At 42.3% G+C, this 22,735-nt stretch overlaps 1 long non-coding RNA gene across 4 annotated transcripts in view; it reads left to right on the forward strand.

Moving 5' to 3' along the window:
- The window catches only part of LOC132357746 (uncharacterized), a 67,754-nt gene that overhangs the window by 17,382 nt on the left and 27,637 nt on the right, over positions 1 to 22,735 (forward strand). The gene's annotated exons all lie outside the window — the stretch shown is intronic.

The raw sequence follows: 22,735 nt of genomic DNA on the forward strand, positions 1-22,735 counted from the left end.
AACAATGGGCAGACAGAAATCACACAGTGCGGGCTTTTGTCTTCTCCTTATATTGGCTTCTTATTCTCCGGAATGGCTTCTGGCCTGGTAACAGGGAGAGGGCCTGCTGGCTGAGGAACGCTCTGCAGAGTGGCTGGTATGGCTGTGGGTGGTGACTGGGGAGCCTGGGAAAGGAAAATTCCTGGGAGCCGGGGCTGTGCTGTAGGGCCCAGTAACTCAGCCATCCTGCGATTCTCGACATGCCTGGTGCTTTGGGATCCTTGGACTTCTTATCAGAGTGAGCCGAAGAGCTAACTGTTCTAAAATTTTATAGAAAAGGCAGGAGGGAGAGAGGGAGGGAAATGACATCAACGTACAGCAACATTCTGAGCCTCATTGTCAAGTACTAGCAAACCACCCTAAGTAGCAGATCCAGATCTTGCTAAAATTTTCATAAAATAGGAATTATTTTAGACCGTAGGAACAAAAGGACTATAGGATTGGTAGATCATTTCTGGTCTTACTTCAGAATCTATCTCTGTATATAATCTATTTTTATCATTAAATCACTGGAGGAACATAGAATAATGGAGGCAACCATCCAGATGTTTCCAAGCATCCAGGTGTTTGACAGTGTGGAAGTCTATGTAGACACAAAGTATCTGGGCTTTCCATGGACTCATTGTTTATCCTTTTGATTTATTTGCTTATTTATATGTATGTATTTGGAGGGGTGGGGTGGGTGGGACATGAGCAGGTTTCATTCATTCAGCACACACTTAGGAAGCATCTATTATGTGTAAGACACTGAAAGACACACAAATGAAACACAGAGGGACTTGGGCCATAAGAGATTTGCAGTCCTATCCCAGGGACTAGAAATCTTGTGACAAGCATTGTTCAAAGTTGTATTCACATCCATACGCCTAACTCATCTTCTGGAAAAGCTGGTCAAAACCATTCAACGGGTTGCCGAATTCTACAAGAGAACAAGAGTGAGGTTGAATTGACTGGTCATTCAGCAGATGTGGTTAACTCGATTTCCAGTTTAGCAACAGCCAAACCAAAGGCTTCTAGTAGGAGTAAGCCAGCTTTCTGTCAATCTCTTCCGTGTCTCTTGGAGGGAAAAACAACCGGTCCAACTGCCATCTGGAAGGCAAAATTGCAAGCAGCCAGTTAGATGCAGTTTTCACCTCTGAACCAAGTGTTCAGTTTCACCCACACATTTCCTCTAGCGTGAGTTTCTCATTCAGTGATCCCCAGCTGTATTTTTTCCCATTCAGCTCATCTCACTTTCTTTTTAATCAGTGACAAAACAGGATAAAACACCTTTATTATTATTATCTGAAGCTCAGCATTACACCTAGGATTTATCTCTGTAAAAACTAGGAAGCCATTGCATTTATCAGAAGCAGAGAAGCGGTGGATGTGACTAGGGGTTCATACTGCCAATGGGTATTGCAAATTATACTAAGAAAATCTGAGAGTGAATATCTTGTGTTATTAGCTTCTCAAATTTGATGACTACTGTTTTATGAGTGCCTTCTTTTCCTTCTAGACATTTGTGGCATTTTTCTTAAGTAATGACCAAATAGATACAGATATAGATATGTAATTTGTACCACCTGCAGCATTATTGTTAAGAGGAATAATCCACGTGGTACTGATGCAATTTCAGTCTTATATTTCTGGACTTTTGGAACCATTTAAGCAGCTGGCCCGTGGGTGGACTCCTTAGAGCACATTTGAAAACCTTACAGAGAGGTACGTTTTACCCAAGGCTGCACCATTTGGCTGTCAGAGTGCCTGGAATGTTCGGGAAAGGATGCTAAGTCAACACTCCACATTACTTAATTGGGTGTTTCCATGAAAGATATAATAAACCGTGCTTCTCTATACTGTCTGAAGATGGGTCACGTGGCAGGGTCTCTGTTGACAAAGGCCGCCAGGAAGTGACTCTCTCCTCCCCAGAGACACCACTTTCAAGCTGCTCTTTTCTGCTCAGTAAAGATTAAAAAGGAAGTGAAACCTTTTGTACTCTCTGCACTGCTGTTTTTTGGGTTTTTTTTTTTCAGGCAGAGCAGGAATGCCTGCTCATACATTCTTCCAAGGACTTGCTAAGAAAGGCTTGAAAATAGCAGGCAAAAAGTGTGTGTGTTTGCTGTCTGTTCTTTGGCTATGGAATAAAAACCAAAAAAATGACATTGAATCTGGTGTTTGAAATGGCAGTGCTGTTGTGGCTACGATGACTGGCTTGACAAGCCCACAATATTCTAGAAGCATGAGCCTCTCCCAGGAGCCGGCTCAGCCGTTTCTCAAGAATGAGACGGAGTGGGGCCCTGCAGCAGTGTTTCCTCTTGCCGACCTTTCAGCCGCTGGGCAGAAACACATGCAAATAAAAATCAAGAACCTCAGAGAGCAAGCAAATCATTTCCAGACAGGCTGATAATGAACTTCAAGCCTTCAGCTCCCGTATCACTGATTTAAATCCATTTGTTCTAGCTCTTTAATAGAATATGAGGTTAAATACACAAACCTACATTTTTAGAATTCTCTCTTGTATTCATACCAGAGTGTGATTTTTTTTTTTTTTAAAGACAACATAAAATAGAGTGACTTTTTAAAAATCTAGCTTTTACGTCTTAATAAAGCTGGGGAAAAAAAGAACTAGCATAGCACGAGAAAATAGAAAATGCTTTCAGATTTCCTTTCCCTGATTTTGAAGGTTTTCTTTTTCTTTTTTCCTTTATTAATAAACCTTAATGATTTAAAAATGTAAGCCAGGTGTGAGCTCTGAGGGAGAAGGTGCATTTTATTCACCTTTGTGTCCCAGACAACCAGAGACGATGGGGTTTGTGTTTGTTGAACTCAGGAATCTTCTCCCTCCCATAACAGGGATAAGTCCCTTTTATAACTGTGAGCCTGCAGGAATCTGAGACCCAGAGTAGAGAATCTCTGCTTATTTTTCTAATCTATCTAATCTATCCTTCGAATTCTTCTATTTTGGATAACGTTAGATTTGAATCGCGAGTTCCTGGGTCCGTAGTACTGTTTGTACTCCTGAGATTACATTGAGGAGAAGTTTACAAAACCGTGCATCTCTAGAGCCTTCCTTTTCCTTTTTTCCATGTGTCTGGAGATTTAGTGAGAAAATCTGCCTTCAGCTACCTCAGTGGTTTGGCAGCCCTGACTTCCTGTGAATCATTTGCATTTCTATGGCCTTTAAGCTAAACGTTTCAAAGAACCGTAAAATGTAATGATTCATTTCATTAAACTGTACTTCTCTGTCTCTGGAATGAATATGACAATGTTTGGGTCATTTCAGAACCGGAAAATTAAGGCCCCAAAGTTGCAAAGATTTTTCTCTCTTGTCATTGTGTGTATATATGCAGTATATGAATAAATCATTTAGTACTGTAAAAAAGTTTCAGATTTTTTCCCTTTGGGTTGGAAACAAAAGCCCTTTTCAGAGACTTTGATGATTCTTCCTCCAAACCTTAGCCTTATTCACACATTCTGCTAACCAAACCATCCTTATAAAACCAATAGAACCCTCTACCTTTGGGATGGGGGAGACCACAAAGAAATTCGCTGAAGAATTCAAATTCTCCTTTTCCAGGACTTTCACCATCATTCTCCTCTATGACAATCCCTTGATCTCTCTTTGTCCATATATATTTTTCATTTATATTGATATATTTCATTTCTATTTTCCATTTATATTGCTCTATCAGCAGTTCTGTACTTTTTTAAAAAAGCGACCCCTTTTTGGCATCCTCAAATTTTTGTGGCCTGCCATAAGGTACTATGATTATTTTTACAATTTTGAAATTTATTTAAAAAGAATCTTCTCGCTAGGGCATTGCATTCTTTTGAGTGGGAAAATACATATTTGATACTGAATCTCTCAGTCCCTGTTATAACTGTGAGCCTGCAGGAATCTGAGACCCCTAGTAGAGAATCTCTGCTTGTTTTCACTCAGCCATTTGGATGCTTCCCCGCCTTGTTTTCTAATTGCTTCTCAGCATCTCATTTCAGGGGATGGGAATTAAGCCGTCTTTTCCTCTCACAGGCAGAGACCAGCTGTTCATGCATTGCTTGGTCCATACTCTTGATCCTCTTCTGCCTGGGAAGAGTCACTGCACTGACCTTTCAAACAAATCTCTGGTTGCTGCAACTAATTTTATGTTTTAGTACAAAGTAAAGGACCTCTGACCTCCATCTAGTAAGAATCTGACCAAATGTTTGTGAATTAACAGTTTCCATCTTTGCAGACTTTGGCCTTTGAAGCTTGTTTTGCTTTCTTTTCTTACTGTTGCAGAGTCTTTCAGTTTTCTTATGAGCATAAAGGTTGCAGAGACCTATTCCCTCCTGAAAGGACCATCAGAGCTACTTGGCTGGATGGATAAAGGGTCCAGGCCTGACCCGTGGGCTGCTGGAATAGTCATGTGAAAAAAAAAAAGGCCCCATTAACCACTTTTTCCACCTGTTCTTTAGTCTTGCTTGAAAATTGTTTGTTTCTAATGTCTTTTCATCATAATTTTTACAATCATCTTGTCAACAAGTTATCCTAGAAATTGTTGAAAAGGCCCCATTCGTTCTCAGCACAGAAACTCCCCTTTGGATTCCTTTGTGACTGTTGTTTGGCTCTTAACATGTGGCTGGTATGAACTTGTTTTGAAAATCCTGACCCACTAGAGTCACCGATGCCTTCCTCATGGGCTGGTTTCTAGGGACTTCTTCATCTAATTGGCAGTGACCCCAGAGCCTTACCTCTACCAAAAAAATGTCCCAGTTAACTCAGCTCCCAAACCTCATCAATACTTCACTTCTCTAGGTTGCTTGATGTTGAACGTAAGTCACCTTAACTGTGGTTGCATAGCATTGGTTGGGAGTTACACATATCTCTCTGTATAAGGACTACTAAGAACTCTTCACTAGGTCTAGATCCTGGCTTATGTTGCCTTCTCTAAAAATAGGTAGAGATGCTCTTTCATATTAAATAATGTGTGGGGACTTGCCATTGGCTCCAAGTTTTTTTTTTTAATTGCATGGTTCTCTGATCTTGTTGGGGAATAGGAGACCAAATAGATCTAGATTAGGGCACCCAAGTGCAGCCAAGATGTATGCGTCTGCTCTTGGCTTCTAATTAGCCATGTGACTTTGGGCGGGTCACCCTCTCTGGCTTTGATTTTCTCATTTGTAAAACGATGGAATTGGATCAGGGTCTTTCCACCTCTAAAGGTCTGTGTTGAATAGGCGAGCCACACCCTCAAGGGTCCAGCACAACATCCCAGAGCCGCCTTGCTCATCCTTCCTGGCACACGCGCACATCTCCCTATAGGACTCCCTGGTTTTTAAAGAAGGGCAAATGGAAAAGGAGACCTGAAACCCACGTAGTTTCAGTTCTGACTTAGTGAGTTTTGAATTTAAATGCTTTCGCATATGAAACAGTGAGTGGGCAGAAGAATCCTACAAAAAGAGCGCCCTGAGGTTGGATGAGCAATGCACAACTCCTTTCTATGGTGGTTCTCTTTTGGAACAAAACACATCACTGCTCAAAGCCAGAAGAGAAGAAATAAGAAGAAGCGGAGGCATTGTTGAACAAAGAGAAATAGAACATGGTGGCATGTGTATCCACGTAGGCTCTTGGCAAACCTACCTACTTCTATTTTTTTTTTTTTTTTTTTTTTGCTTTGTCATATTCCCTTTCTTTTTGTACCTTTTTTAAAAAATTGAATTGTAGATGATTTACAGTGTTGTGTTAGTTTCAAGTGTACAGCAAAGTGATTCAGTTATACATATGTACATATATATATTCTCTTTCAGATTCTTTTCCCTTATAGGTTATTGTAAAATATTGAGTGTAGTTCCCTGTGCTATTCAGTGGGTCCTTGTTGGTTACCTATTTTATATATAGTAGTGTGTATCTGTTAATCTCAAACTCCTAATTTACCCCTTCCCACCTTTCCCCTTTGGTAACTATAAGTTTGTTCTCTATGTCTGTGGGTCTATTTCTGTTTTGTATATAAGTTCATTTGTATCATTTTATTTTAGATTCCACATATAAGCAATAGCATATGCTATCTGTCTTTGTCTGGCTTACTTCACTTAGTATGATAATCTCTAGGTCCATCCATGTTGCTGCAAATGGCATTATTTCATTCTTTTTTATGGCTGAGTAATATTCTATTGTATATATGTACCACATCTTCTTTATCCATTCACCTGTTGGTGGACATTTACAACCTACCTACTTCTAATGCTGCCACATCTGCCTGTATCAGGATGAGTTCTGGATCTCAAGATTTGAAAACATAAAACAAAACAAACAAATTTTAAAAAAACAGTGCTAAAAGGGAAAACTGTCGGGACCGATGTTACACGCAATAGCATCTTCCAGGTAGCTCTGTGGGATGAGTAACACTTGGGTTGGGCAGTGTGACGATGCTGGGACCAAGAATGGTGGGCGATGGTGCGTCACCATTGCTTCCTACCGCCTCCGACCAAGGCAGAGATCCCTGTCATTAAGGGGTCTGAGCACACGGCCTGCAAATAGTATGTTTGGCAACTTTTAAATTCATTTGAGTCCAGACCGACAAATGTGTTCGAGGCAAGTGATTGTCTGCATGATTTTCCACAGGATTTTGTCACACCAGCCCGTAAATGAAATACACAAACCGATCAGGGAGTGAGGGAGGTCTGAAATGTGCTTGGGGGTGTGAAGGGAAGATGGAGAGGAATGCTAAGTGTTTAAACAGGAAGAACTAATGAGGAAAAACATATGACACTACTACAGGGGAATTTTTCCTCTTTTAGCCATTCCTGACTTTCCATAGTTGTCACCATTCATCTCAAGCTAGCCCTCTGATATTTTTGCATCTTAGAAAAATGAAGAGTCTATAAAAGACAACATCTTGTAGGCCTGGCGTGTTTGTAACTGGCTTTTTGAAAGATGTTACTGATCTGCCCATGAGTGCCTTTCCAAGCTTTCATTGGATTTTTCGTGGGAAGGGAAAATTAGTTTTCCTGTTGAAATACTGGACCCCAAGGAGAAGACCTCTTTCTCAGTGAGTGATAAATAAGGAGAGTGGATATGATGTATTCAACAAAATTTTTTTTTTAATTGAAGTGTGATTTACAATGAAGTGATTTACAGTGTTGAAGTGTGATTTACAGTGAAGTGATTTACAATGTTGTGTTAGTTTCAGGTATACAGCAAAGTGATTCAGTTTTAAATACATATCTATATAGATATACAGATATACACATATGTATATTCTTTTTCAGATTCTTTTCTCCTATAGGTTATTACAAAATATTGAGTATAGTTTCCAGTGCTATATAGTAGGTCTTTGTTGGTTATCTATTTTATATATAGTAGTGTGTATATGCTAATCCCAAACTCCTGATTTACCCCTTCCCCCCTTCCCCCCTTCCCCCCTTCCCCTTTGGTAACCATAATTTTGTTTTCTACATCTGTGGGTCTCTTTCTGTTTTGTATATAAGTTCATTTGCATCATTTATTTAGATTCCACATATAAGCGATATCATATGATATTTGTCTTTGTCTGACTTACTTCACTGAGTATGATCATCTCTAGGTCTATCCATGTTGCTGCGAATGGCATTATTTCATTCTTTTTTATGGCTGAGTAATATTCCATTGTATATATGTACCACATCTTCTTTATCCATTCATCTGTCCGTGGACATTTAGGTTTGCTTCCATGTCTTGGCTATTGTAAACAGTGCTGTAGTGAACATAGGGGTGGATGTATCCTTTCGAATTATGGTTTTCTCCTGATATGTGGCCAGGAGTGGGATTGCTGGATCATATGGTAACTCTATTTTTAGTTTTTTAAGGAACCTCCATACTGTTTTCTATAGTGGCTGCACCAATTTACATTCCCACCAACAATGTAGGAGGGTTCCCTTTTCTCTACACCCTCTCCAGCATTTATTATTTGTAGACTGTTTTTTTTTTTTTTTTAAACAATTACTTTTGATATTTATTTATTTATTTATTTATTTATTTATTTATTTATGGCTGTGTTGGGTCTTCGTTTCTGTGCGAGGGCTTTCTCTAGTTGCGGCAAGTGGGGGCCACTCTTCATCGCGGTGCGTGGGCCTCTCAGTATCGCGGCCTTTCTTGTTGCGGAGCACAGGCTCCAGAAGCGCAGGCTCAGTAATTGTGGCTCACGGGCCCAGTTGCTCCGCGGCATGTGGGATCTTCCCAGACCAGGGCTCGAACCCGTGTCCCCTGCATTAGCAGGCAGATTCTCAACCACTGCGCCACCAGGGAAACCCTATTTGTAGACTTTTTGATGATGGCCATTCTGACTGGTGTGTTCAACGAAGTTTTAAAACATCGTCAGTTTTGCAAAGGTACCTAAAGAAAATATGACATACAGATTTGTGAGTAAGGGTTCAAGGGAAGTCAGACCTCATGCAGAAAGTAACATAATGTGATGGTGTGCAGAGATGAATGAAGAGATGTAGCTAGATAATCATGAAATAAGAACTGAAAGTAATGTTGGTTTTTCTCTTGGGCTTAGAAAGTTTGGGGAACCATTTAATAACAAATATTCATGATTCTTCTTGGTGCGTTAGAGATGGGAAAGGTTAATTCCTACAGCTTGCTGTATGTTTGGGGCTTTTCCAACTTTTGGAGTGAAACAGCGACTAAAATACAGAGTTCCTGCCCCAAGGGAACTTGCATTCTAGCAAGGAGACACGGACCAAAAAAAAAAAAAAAAAAAAAAAAGAATATATAATGTGCTAGGCATGTTGATAAATGCTTTGGAGAAAAGTAAAATAATGTAAAGGAGATGGAGAGAGCATGGGAGTGTGGGGATCCGTGCTATTTTAGACACATTATGATTGTAAGAATCATTAAGTCTAGTCACCATTCTTCCTCTGCACAGATGAAGAAACGGGGGCACTGAGAGATGGCCCAAGGGCCCCCAGCTGGCTAGTGCCCCCTGGGAATAAGACCCAGCTCTCATGACCCAAGACCAATGCTCTTCCCTTTTGCCTCCATCCTCGGCTTGCCCCCAGTTGGAAATGAGCTGCTGCCATCCGATTTTGAAGTCTATCGTTTCTTCCCTTTGCGATCAATTTGTATTGTTTTTCTTACGAGTACAAAATAAATTGTTCAACACTATTCCTGTACCAACTTGTGCCAGCAGTAATGGCACCTAAGAAGTAGAAAGGGTTAATTTACCAGTTGGTGACTTCGGAGTGGTCTAGAGTTGACCTCACCAACTGTGTGGGCCTTAAGCACTCAGGACACTGCCTACTTTAATGTGCACGAGAGTCAGCTGGGAATCTTGTGAAAATGCAGGTTCCGATTCAAGATGTCTCGCTGGGGACCGAGATTCTGCATTTCCAACAAGCAGTCCAGTGACGCTGATATTGCTGGTCCGTGGACCACACTTTGAGTAGCGAGGATCCAGGCGCCTCTGCTCCGCTTTGCTCAGCACAACTGCAAGAGAAACCTCAGAGTCAAAGCTGGCATTTCCTTTCTTCCCTTCCCTATTGCCCTACTCCCCTCCTTTGGAAGAATCCAGCTTAAAAAAAGAAAACGTTATGAAACACCAGTGCCAAGCCTGAATTACAGTGTTAGGCACGTAATTATCTGGGCGAAAAACAGATGTCTCAGACTCGGGGTTAGCTCAGCCCGCTGCCGGGGCCACATGATAAAGTCGCTTGATGGAAGAGCCAACCAAGGCCACACGGTTTATGCCAAGAGAAAAAGGGGTGCATGTGTCTGAAACTCAGGGAGGGGAGAAGTGAGCAAGGGTTACCGTTTGCATAAATAATATTGGAAGCGTCTCCCCGCCAGATTGCAAGCTGAGACTCCTGCGAGCTAATCTCGGCTGCAAGGGTGACTCAGTCTGCGTCTGCAGATGAAAACTTGCATCCTTGGCTGGGAAATAAAAATAGGAAAAAGCCTGCCCCACGCTGGAGCTTTTCCTCTGTGAGGGGCCGCCGCCATCCACTGTTACGATCCTTTGCTTGAGCCATCCTGAAGGAAGGGGCAAGCGTGAACCGGGACTTGGTTTGGGATAGGTGGCGGAAACAGTCTGTAGAGAGCACGATTCTTTATTTTTTTAATTAAAAAAATTTTTTAAAACATCTTTATTGGAGTATAATTGCTTTATAATGTTGTGTTAGTTTCTGCTGTATAACAGAGTGAATCAGCTATACGTATACATATATCCCCATAGCCCCTCCCTCTTGCATCTCCCTCCCACCCTCCCTATCCCACCCCTCTAGGTGGTCACAAAGCACCGAGCTGATCTCCCTGTGCTATGCGGCTGCTTCCCACTAGCTGTCTATTTGACATTTGGTAGTGTATATATGTCCATGCCACTCTCTCACTTCGTCCCAGCTTACCCTTCCCCCTCCCCGTGTCCTCAAGTCCATTCTCTACGTCTGCGTCTTTATTCCTGTCCTGCTTCTAGGTTCATTGGAACCTTTTTTTTTTTTTTTTTTTTAGATTCCATATATATGTGTTAGCATACGGTATTTGTTTTCTCTTTCTGACTTACTTCACTCTGTATGACAGACTCTGGGTCCATCCACCTCACTACAAATAACTCAGTTTCCTTCCTTTCTATGGCTGAGTAATATTCCATTGTATATATGTGCCACATCTTCTTTATCCATTCGTCTGTCGATGGGCATTTAGGTTGCTTCCGTGTCCTGGCTATCGTCAATAGTGTGAGAGCAGGATTCTTGCAAATCCCGCCTTCTGTGGCTCTTTACATTTGCACCTACTTGCTACCCGCCATCGCAAAGTCTTTTGTCCACCACCTGGGCTGGCCCTGCACGTATGAACACGTGTCCTGGGGCCCCAGAGGGCAGCTCAGGAGGGAAAAGCCAGCCCCCCGTCCCCCCACCGTGATCTGGCTGAGCTGGGGAGAACTAAGCCCCCAAGTCTTTTCGCGAGCTCAGTTTCTTCTCAGAGGAAAATGGTAACAGTGATGATAAGAAAAAATTAAATTCACATCTCTAAGTGGGCAAAGGCTAAACAGTTCCCATTATTCTTGGGGAGGCAAAAGCAGTTCTGGTGCGCCTAGGGTTTCACAGCTCCGTGGGGCTTCATCTCAGTCTGAGACTTTGGACCATTTGGTCTGTGTTCAGTAAGATCTGGCGGGGGATGTGAGGATGGAGGAGTGGCGAGTGGGTGATAGATAGCTGACTTTGGATTTCTCGGCATTTGCCAGAATCTTGGAGGCTGCCTTACTCCTTCTATAGTTAAGACTGGTTTCACTGGAGATGATGATCGTTCCCCAGAGGACAGTTGGACTCTCCCTGACACTCTCAGTAAAGACACGTGGAATGCTCTGAGTCCCCAAGCAATGGCCCAGAAGGTTGGACTTCACTCTGGGAATTTTCACTGGTCTGTTTTGTTTGAAGTTGAGCTAAAGGGGTGGCAAGTAGAGGTGCACTTCTCTTATCAGTTACTAGAATGTTTTCTACCAGCTGGATAAGCCACCCAGGCAAACAAAGGCTAGTTTCCTGGTCAATGTCAGGTCCAGTCTGTGACAGCCTCCCAGCCTTGGGGAAGGGAATAGTGAAGGCAAACGACCTTTTCTCTGTCACCAAATCTCAGTCCATTGCAGTGTCTCAAGGTTGAGGCTGTGAGGCAACCCAGCTATCGCAGGCCTGGATTTTCTGCGTGAGACTGTGATCTCGGCTTGGCAAATGCCAACTGTTTCCAGAGGGAGATTCTGGGAAATCAAAGGAAAAAAACCCTTTTAGTTCCAACGGCCCTTCTCACCATCACTTTGAATGGCTAAGTCTTTTGTACTTTGAATTGTCCACACTTTCAGATGTGGCATATTGAGTGGACACCCACTGACAGGGCCATTCTATACCTCTACCCAGTGAGCCAGGCCCCAGGAGGGGGATGAAGCGGGGAGGGGCCAGGAAAAGTTCAGTCCATTTTTCTTTTCTTTTCTTTTTTTTTAATTAATTAATTTTATTTATTTATTTTAGGCTGTGTTGGGTCTTCATTGCTATGCGCGGGCTTTCTCCAGCTGTGGCGAGGGGGGGGGGCCGCTCTTCGTTGAGGTGCGCGGGCCTCTCATTGCCGTGGCCTCTCTTGTTGCGGAGCACGGGCTCCAGGCGCGCGGGCCTCAGTAGTTGTGGCTCACGGGCTCTAGGGCTCAGGCTCAGTAGTTGTGGTGCACGGGCCCAGCCGCTCCACGGCATGTGGGATCTTCCCGGACCAGGGCTCGAACCCGTGTCCCCTGCATTGGCAGGAGGACTCCCAATCACTGAGCCACCAGGGAAGCCCCATTTTTCTTACTGTACCACTGATCTTACAACGTCGCCATGTCCTTAAAGCCAATTAGCATACTTGTTTTTGTTTGAGTAAACTTTTTGCTCTGGGATTAAATTTGCAGAAAAGTTGCAAAGATAGTACAGAGAGTTCCCATATACCCCTCACCCAGCTTCCCCTAATGTTAACATTTGACATTTCCAACTGTTTGTCAAAACAAACTGACATTGGGGCAATGCTATTAACTAAACACCAGACTTTATTGGGGTTTCATCAGCTTTCCCATTAATGTGCTTTTTCTATCCCAGGAGTCAATCCAGGGTATGATACTGCATTTGGCAGCTTTTTTCTAGCAAACCTCCACTTGCACAAATCTAGCTGATCTTTTCACCAGCCTCCCTGAGCACCCGTTCTGTGCAGGACCCTGGCTGGCTTCTGAGAGGCAGAGATGAAATGTCCTCAAACAGTCGCTGTGTAGCTGTCGAGGCTGATGTTCAAACACCACCATGGGATGCTCACAGCCAGCGTGCTTTGCAAACAGAGCCTCTGGGTTGCAGAGCAGAGGTATTGGTGAGGATAAATGTACTGTGAGCCCGGGGACATCAGAAGTCATGCCTAGCTAGCGAGTGGGCTGGGAGGGAGGCCTGGGAAGGTGATAAACAGGGCTCTGCCCAATTTGACTTCAATAGGAAAGAGAAAATACTGCGGGGTGCTGAGCCAATCATTGCCCGGTTCTAAGCATCTATATTGCCAATGTCCTGGTCTCCAAAAACAATGAAAGGAAGTACCCTAATTCTGGGAGAATATGTGTGTGTGTGTGTGTGTGTGTGTGTGTGTGTGTGTGTGTGTGTGTGTGTGTATGATTTCAAGCAGGGCTCATTAGGAAGAAACTTCACCAATCTTTCTTTTCTTTAGCTACATGGTAGCTGGTTGAGCTATTTGATTTTACAGCAAAGAAGTCACAAAAAAAGTGCCTTTATCCCCAGGCTGAAAGCACAAGAAAACACCCCAAAACCTGTACCATGTCAGCGCCCAGATAGAAAATCGTTCATTTTCAGTGTTGGTTATTCGTTTTGTTGGTGGTGATCACCTCCCCTCTTCTCTCACACTAGCGGTGCTGGCTCTTATCCAGGCAGAGGCTTGACTGGTGGGGCGAGGACACACTTCCTCCATTGAAACCAAATGACTGCAGGGAAACGGGGCCGGCTGACTGACACACGGCCTCAGTTTGGTCCCCAGAGATGATCATGGGGTGTCTCAGGGAGAGAGACCCGACACAGTGTTGAAAGCAGTGCTCTCCAAAAGCAGGGTGTCCACTGATGTCAGAAGAAATTGCAGTGTTGAAAACCTACGGGATTTCAGGTCGGGTTCAACCAAAGTGTTCCCAAGTTCTGCTTTCCATGTTCAAAGGTTAACGTCTGTTCTCTCATGAGAATTTGCTTTCTTGATGTGGAGAGGCCGAGATGTGGAGGTCGGGGGCGGGGGGTGGTAGGGCAGGCCTCCCTGGGTGAGGCCCTGGAGATTGAAAAGGCGGGGTAAAGTGTGTCTTTCACGGCTGATTGGAAGCCAGTGTGACTTCAAGAGCTGAGTGAACCTGAATCTTTCTGAACCTCAGAGTTTTTTCAACCATACATGAGAATATTCTCATGTGCACTGTCTATTTTACGGGGCTCTAGTAAGAATTCAGAGAGCAGATGAATGTACAGTGAGTATATTACCTGATATAATGAGTAATCGAGTGGCTATTATTTTCACTACTTCATGTATCTTAAAAGAACACTTTTCCTGCTTTTGAATTCCTAGAAATATGGGGTCTTGGCTCAGTGAAAAGAGAACTAACGTTATGCTACTAAGAAAAAACCATATAAAACAATATATATTGCCTGTTGTGGTAGAGAAAATGATGGCTCTGCAAAGATGTCCACGTTCTAAACCCTGGAACCTGTGAACATGTTACGTGACAAGGCAAAGGGGAATTTAGGCTGCAGGTGGAATTAAGATTGCTAATCAGATGAACTTGAAATGACCTGATGATCCTGCAGTACTTGGGGGTGCCCAATGTAATCACAAGGGTCCTCAAAAGTGAAAAAGGAAGATGTGACTATGGAAGAGAGAACCAGAGAGGTGGTAGCATGAAAAGGACTTGGCCTGGCAGGGTCAGCTTTGAAGACGGAGGAAGGGGGTCGTGAACCAAGGAATGCAGGCAGCTTTAGAAGGTGGAAGAGGCAAGGAAGTGGACTCTCGCGGAGAGCCTCCAGAATGTAACATAACATGGCCAACACCTTGATCTTAGCCCAGTGAGGTCCATGCCAGACATCTGATCTATAGAACCGTGTGATTAAAAATTTGTGTTATTTTAAGCCACTAAGTTTGTGGTCATTTGTTACAGCAGCGATAGAAATCGAATGCACCTATATAGAAATTCTGGAACAATGGCACATTCTTGGATATAGGAATGAGATGTTTATTAGCTGAACGCTTTTTCAGGAACCTCTTTCCTTCTTCTCGTGTATAATCACTGACACATTAGTATTTTTCCCCCGTTTGCCTGGCATGAATTGTAGTTGCTGAGCTTGAACAGCTATTTACAGAGCTCTTTTTACACTTTCTATTATGTTTGCAAAGATTTATATACAAAATACTCTTGCCTGCTTCAGCTTCCCTGGTTTGATTTTGAACAGGGAGTGCCGGGGGTAAATTAAAAGGGAAATTCCAACTCAAGGGCAAGGTGATGTTGATAAAGTCCTACTCAAAATATTTACAGAAGAAAGATGGGTACGGTCAAGTGGGCTTTTTCTCTATGATGTCAAGCTTTCCGTGGGAACAATGCAGATAATATTGCTTGTCCCTTTGCTTACTTCTAACCTAAAAGGAGGGGTAAATGACAGAAGCCTGATTCATGCTGTTTGACCCCTAAAGGAGCTCAGAAAGGGAGAGGAAAATCTAAACTCCTAAGTCAACATCTGTAAAAGGATTTGGAACTGAGGATAAGGGAGTTCTGAGGCCTGCTAAAAGGGAAGGAAGGGCTTTATTTACTGGTCATGGACTGTACTTCCTGTTGTGACGCTCAACGCTGTTTCATAACAGCTGGGAGGCTGCCAGTACCTTGTGGCACAATGAGGAAGCAGCACTCTTGGTTCCTCCACATTACACAAGTGAATGACCTCTACCGTGCAGTGACACAGATGTAGGGAAAAGAACGGAACACTTGCACTGGCTCTTGCAGACATGATCAAGCTTTTTTTTTTTTAAATTAATTAATTAATTAATTATTTATTTCTTTATGGCTGTGTTGGGTCTTCGTTTCTGTGCGAGGGCTTTCTCTAGTTGCGGCAAGCGGGGGCCACTCTTCATCGCGGTGCGCGGGCCCCTCACCGTCGCGGCCTCTCTTGTTGCGGAGCACAGGCTCCAGACGCGCAGGCTCAGCAATTGTAGCTCACGGGCCTAGTCGCTCCGCGGCATGTGGGATCTTCCCAGACCAGGGCTCGAACCCATGTCCCCTGCATTGGCAGGCAGATTCTCAACCACTGCGCCACCAGGGAAGCCCAAGCTTTTTTTTTTTTTTTTTAATTGCAGAAATATATTTTATATATAATATGATCGAATATGCAGCATCTCCTTTGTTCTTATGAATGCTCTTTGCTTGTCTGGGGATGAAAAGGGCTGAAAGGGATAAGCACCCACCGGGGCGGCCCTGTGGCACGTTATGAGTGGTCACTACACAGCCAGGAGCTACAAAAGCCAGTGTGGTCCGTGAAAGAAGGAATTCAATTTATGTCTTTCTTATCATATAACTCTGTCACAAACGCCGTGAAAATTGTTTTTGCGGATTTGCCTGGCAGGTCAGCCAAGGAATTGGGAAACAACATTTCAAGCCTGATGGGAGACATTTTCACCTGCCTGTATTGTATCCTTCTGAGGATGAGGGCTACTGTGGTTAGGTTTGCACGTGTAAAATGCAATGACAAACCACAGAGACTTCCTGGATATCTCATTGGATGAATACTCCAAAATCTAGATTTTTTTCAGCAAAAGGATCTTTCAGGTTAGAGGATAGAGGCGGGGCTCTATCATCACACAGTGTGGTGTCAAGTTCGGGTTGGACCACTTACTAGCTGTGTGACCTTGACTACATTAATTCACATCTCTGTGCCTCAGTTTTCTCATCTTGAATGAGAGGAGTAGTACAGTGTATGCCATATGGTCATTGTGAAAATTAAGGAAGGCAATATATGAGGCCAGTGGAACGGTGCCTGGTGCTATAAATTGCTTAACCAATGGTAACTATTTTGCTTAGACAATATGGATATATATTCACGATGGCAGAATAAAAGTACAAAAACAGTAAGTTACTACAGGGAAGGAAAGCACTGGAAGCCCTGGAAATGCTGCACGTCACCATGACACGCAGTACCATTTGTGTCCGTGTTCAGGGCTCTGCACAGTCTCCGCCCAGCATATTTTCCAGTCTGCTTCCCCGCGATCATCCTTCAGGAAGCTTCTGCACCAACCACCCTGGTCTCCAGGACTGGCCCATCTCCTTTCCTGAACTCAGACATTTTTCCCCCCTCATATCCATACCTCTGCCCATCAATTCTACTGAGAGTTCCTCTCTTTCCCTTTGAACTCTCCCTCCTTTGAGCTGACACAACTAAAAGTCAAAAGGCTTTTTCAAAGAAAATTATTTGAAGGGACTTCAGATGTCTTGCTCACGTTATACATTTAAAAATCTGGACCACAGAGCTTCAGCGCATGTCCCAAGCTGAGGTGTCAGCTCAGCCGTTTCACGAGGAACTCTGGTCTGAAGGGCTGGGGGCAAGGCCTCTGCATGGGGCCTGCTATGAGCAAGTGAAACAGACTAAGCACAAAGGGAAAAAAGGTGGATGGGCTAGGCCTGAAGTGAGATTGCCAGATTTATGTCCTTTCCAGATGAAATGTGGATCCTCTCGCAACAGGAGCCGTGTGGCTGACAGGGTCTTGGTGCTCTGGCCGGGTGTCAGGCCTGAGCCTCTGAGGTGGGAGAGCCGAGTTCAGGACACTGGACCACCAGAGACCTCCCGGCTCCACGTAATATCAATCAGCAAGAGCTCTCCCAGAGATCTCCATCTCAACGCTAAGACCCAGCTCCACTCAAGGACGAGCAAGCTCCAGTGCTGGACACCCCATGCCAAACAACTAGCAAGACAAAAACACAACCCCACCCATGAGCAGAGAGGCTGCCTAAAATCATACTAAGGTCACTGACACCCAAAACACACCACCGGACATGGCCCTGCCCACCAGAAAGACAAGATCCAGCCTCATCCACCAGAACACAGGCACCAGTCCCCTCCACCAGGAAACCTACACAACCCACTGAACCAACCTCACCCACTGAGGGCAGACACCAAAAACAACAGGAACTACGAACCTGCAGCCTACAAAAAGGAGACCCCAAACACAGTAAGTTAAGCAACATGAGAGAACAGAGAAATACACAGCAGATGAAGGAGCAAGGTAAAAACCCACCACACCAAACAAATGAAGAGGAAATAGGCAGTCCACCTGAAAAAGAATTCAGAGTAATGAGAGTAAAGATGATCCAAAATCTTGGAAATAGAATGGAGAAAATACAAGAAATGTTTAACAAGGACCTAGAAGAACTAAAGAGCAAACAAACAATGATGAACAGCACAATAAATGAAATTAAAAATTCTCTAGAAGGAATCAATAGCAGAATAACTGAGGCAGGAGTACGGATAAGTGACCTGGAAGACAAAATAGTGGAAATAACTGCTGCAGAGCAGAATAAAGAAAAAAGAATGAAAAGAGGACAGTCTTTTTAAAGAAAAAAGAATTGAGGCCAGTCTCAGAGACCTCTGGGACAACATTAAACACACCAACCTTCGAATTATAGGGGTCCCAGAAGAAGAAGAGAAAAACAAAGGGACCGAGAAAATATTTGAAGAGATTATAGTTGAAAACTTCCCTAATGTGGGAAAGGAAATAGTCAGTCAAGTCCAGGAAGTGCAGAGAGTCCCATACAGGATAAATCCAAGGAGAAACACGCCAAGACACGTAATAATCAAACTATCAGAAATTAAGTACAAAGAAAAAAATACTAAAAGAAGCAAAGGAAAAGCAACAAATAACATACAAGTGAATCCCCATAAGGTTAACAGCTGATCTCTCAGCAGAAACTCTGCAAGCCAGAAGGGAGTGGTAGGACATACTTAAAGTGATGAAAGGGAAAAACCTTCAGCCAAGATAACTATCCAGCAAGGATCTCATTCAGATTCGACCCAGAAATTAAAACCTTTACAGACAAGCGAAAGCTAAGAGAATTCAGCACCACCAAACCAGCTTTACAACAAATGCTAAAGGAACTTCTCTGGTCAGGAAACACAAGAGAAAGAAAAGACCTACAATAACAAACCCAGAACAATTAAGAAAATGGTAATAGGGACATACATATTGATAACTACCTTAAATGTGAATGGATTCAATGCTCCAAGCAAAAGGCACAGGCTTGCTGAATGGATTCAAAAACAAGACCCGTATATATGCCGTCTTCAAGAGACCCACTTCAGACCTAGGGACACATACAGACTGAAAGTGAGGGGCTGGAAAAAGATACTCCATGCAAACGGAAGTCAAAAGAAAGCTGGAGTAGCAATTCTCATATCAGAGAAAATAGCCTTTAAAATAAAGACTATTACAAGAGACAAAGAAGGACACTACATAATGATCAAGGGATCAATCCAAGAAGAAGATACAACAATTGTAAATATTTATGCACCCAACATAGGAGCACCTCAATACATAAGGCAAATGCTAACAGCCATAAAGGGGAAATTGACAGTATCACAATCATAGTAGGGGATTTTAACACCCCACTTTCACCAATGGACAGATCATCCAAAAAGAAAATAAATAAAGAAACACAAGCTTTAAATGACACATTAAACAAGATGGACTTAATTGTTATTTATAGGACATTCCATCCAAAAACAACAGAATACACTTTCTTCTCAAGTGCTCATGGAACATTCTCCAGGATAGATCATATCTTGGGTCACAAATCAAGCCTTGGTAAATTTAAGAAAATTGAAATCGTATCAAGTATCTTTTCCGACCACAGCGCTATGAAACTAGATAGCAATTACAGAAAAAAAAACTGTAAAAAATACGAATACGTGGAGGCTAAACAATACATTTCTAAATAACCAAGAGATCACTGAAGAAATCAAAGAGGAAATCAAAAAATACCTAGAAACAAATGACAATGAAAACACGACAACCCAAAACCTATGGGATGCAGCAAAAGCAGTTCTGAGGGAAGTTTACAGCAATACAATCCTACCTCAAGAAACAAGGAACATCTCAAATAAACAACCTAACCTACACCTAAAGCAATTAGAGAAAGAAGAACAAAAAATCCCCAAAGTTAGCAGAAGGAAAGAAATCATAAAGATCAGAGCAGAAATAAATGAAAAAGAAATGAAGGAAATGATCGCAAAGATCAATAAAACTAAAAGCTGGTTCTTTGAGAACATAAACAAAATTGATAAACCATTAGCTAGACTCATCAAGAAAAAAAGGGAGAAGACTCAAATCAACAGAATTAGATATAAAAAAGGAGAAGTAACAAGTGACACTGCAGAAATACAAAGGATCATGAGAGATTACTACAAGCAACTTTATGCCAATAAAATGGACAACCTGGAAGAAATGGACAAATTCTTAGAAAAGCACAACCTTCCGAGACTGAATCAGGAAGAAATAGAAAATATAAACAGACCAATCACAAGCGCTGGAATTGAAACTGGGACTAAAAATCTTCCAACAAACAAAAACCCAGGACCAGATGGCTTCACAGGCGAATTCTGTCAAACATTTCAAGAAGAGCTAACACCTATCCTTCTCAAACTCTTCCAAAATATAGCAGAGGGAGGAACACTCCCAAACTCATTCTATGAGGCCACCATCACCCTGATACCAAAACCAGACAAAGATGTCACAAGAAAAGAAAACTCTCAGGCCAATATCACTGATGAACATAGATGCAAAAATCCTCAACAAAATACTAGCAAACAGAATCCAGCAGCACATTGAAAGGATCATACACCATGATCAAGTGGGGTTTATCCCAGGAATGCAAGGATTGTTCAATATATGCAAATCAATCAATGTGATACACCATATTAACAAATTGAAGGATAAAAACCATATGATCCTCTCAATAGATGCAGAAAAAGCTTTTGACAAAATTCAACACCCATTTATGATAAAAGCTCTCCAGAAAGTAGGCATAGAGGGAATTTACCTCAACATAATAAAGGCCATATATGACAGACCCACAGCCAACATCGTTCTCAATGGTGAAAAACTGAAACCATTTCTGCTAAGATCAGGAAGAAGACAAGGTTGCCCACTCTCACTGCTATTAAACATAGTTTTGGAAGTTTTAGCCACAGCAATCAGAGACGAAAAAGAAATAAAAGGAATCCAAATTGGAAAAGAAGAAGTAAAGCTGTCACTGTTTGCAGATGACATGATACTGTACATAGAGAATCCTAAAGAGGCTACCAGAAAACTACTAGAGCTGATCAATGAATTTGGTAAAGTAGCAGGATACAAAATTAATGCACAGAAATCTCTTGCATTCCTGTACACTAATGATGAAAAATCTGAAAGAGAATTTAAGGAAACACTCCCATTTACCATTGCAACAAAAAGAATAAAATGCCTAGGAATAAACCTACCTAAGGAGACAAAAGAGCTGTATGCAGAAAACTATAAGACACTGATGAAAGAAATTAAAGATGATACAAACAGATGGAGAGAGATACCATGTTCTTGGGTTGGAATAATCAACATTGTGAAAATGACTATACTACCCAAAGCAATCTACAGATTCAGCGCAATCCCTATCAAACTACCAATGGCATTTTTCACAGAACTAGAACAAAAAGTTTCACGATTTGTATGGAAACACAAAAGACCCCAAATAGCTGAAGCAACCTTGAGAAAGAGAAACGGAGCTGGAGGAATCAGTCTCCCTGCCTTCAGACCCTACTACAAACTACAGTCATCTAGACAGTATGGTACTGGCACAAAAACAGAAACATAGATCAGTGGAACAGGATAGAAAGCCCAGAGATAAACCCACACACATATGGTCACCTTATTTTTGATAAAGGAGGCAAGAATATACAATGGAGAAAAGACAGCCTCTTCAATAAGTGGTGCTGGGAAAACTGGACAGCTACATGTAACAGAATGAAATTAGAACACTTCCTAACACCATACACAAAAATAAACTCAAAACGGATCAAAGACCTAAATGTAAGGCCAGACACTATCAAACACTTAGAGGAAAACATAGGCAGAACACTCTATGACATAAATCACAGTAAGATCAGTTTTGACCCACCTCCTAGAGAAATGGAAATAAAAAGAAAAATAGACAAATGGGACCTACTGAAACTTAAAAGCTTTTGCACAGCAAAGGAAACCATAAACAAGACGAAAAGACAACCCTTAGAATGGGAGAAATATTTGCAAACGAAGCAACTGGCAAAGGCTTAATCTCCAAAATATACAAGCACCTCATGCAGCTCAATATCAAAAAAACAAACAACTCAATCCAAAAATGGGCAGAAGACCTAAATAGACATTTCTCCGAAGAAGGTATACAGATTGCCAACAAACACATGAAAGGATGCTCAACATCACTAATCATTAGAGAAATGCAAATCAAAACTACAGTGAGGTATCACTGATCAGAATGGCCATCATCAAAAAAACTACAAACAATAAATGCTGGAGAGGGTGTGGAGAAAAGGGAACCCTCTTGCACTGTTGGTGGGAATGTAAATTGATACAGCCACTATGGAGAACAGTATGGAGGTTCCTTAAAAAACTAAAAATAGAACTACCATACGACCCAGCAATCCCACTACTGGGCATATACCCTGAGAAAACCATAATTCAAAAAGAGTCATGTACCAAAATGTTCATTGCAGCAGTATTTACAATAGCCAGGACATTGAAGCAACCTAAGTGTCCATCGACAGATGAATGGATAAAGAAGATGTGGCACATATATACAATGGAATATTACTCAGCCATAAAAAGAAACGAAATTGAGTTAGTTGTAGTGAGGTGGATGGACCTAGAGTCTGTCATACAGAGTGAAGTAAGTCAGAAAGAGAAAAACAAATACTGTATGCTAACACATATATATGGAATCTAAAAAAAAATAAAAAGGTTCTGAAGAACCTAGGAGCAGGACAGGAATAAAGATGCTTACGTAGAGAATGGACTTGAGGACACAGGGAGGGGGAAGGGTAAGCTGGGACGAAGTGAGAAAGTGGCATGGATATATATACACTACCAAATGTGAAATAGATAGCTAGTGGGAAGCAGTCGCATAGCACGGGGAGATCAGCTCAGTGCTTTGTGACCACCTAGAGGGGT

Source organism: Balaenoptera ricei, chromosome X, assembly GCF_028023285.1.
Source record: "Balaenoptera ricei isolate mBalRic1 chromosome X, mBalRic1.hap2, whole genome shotgun sequence".
In the NCBI taxonomy this organism is placed as follows: Eukaryota; Metazoa; Chordata; class Mammalia; order Artiodactyla; family Balaenopteridae; genus Balaenoptera; species Balaenoptera ricei.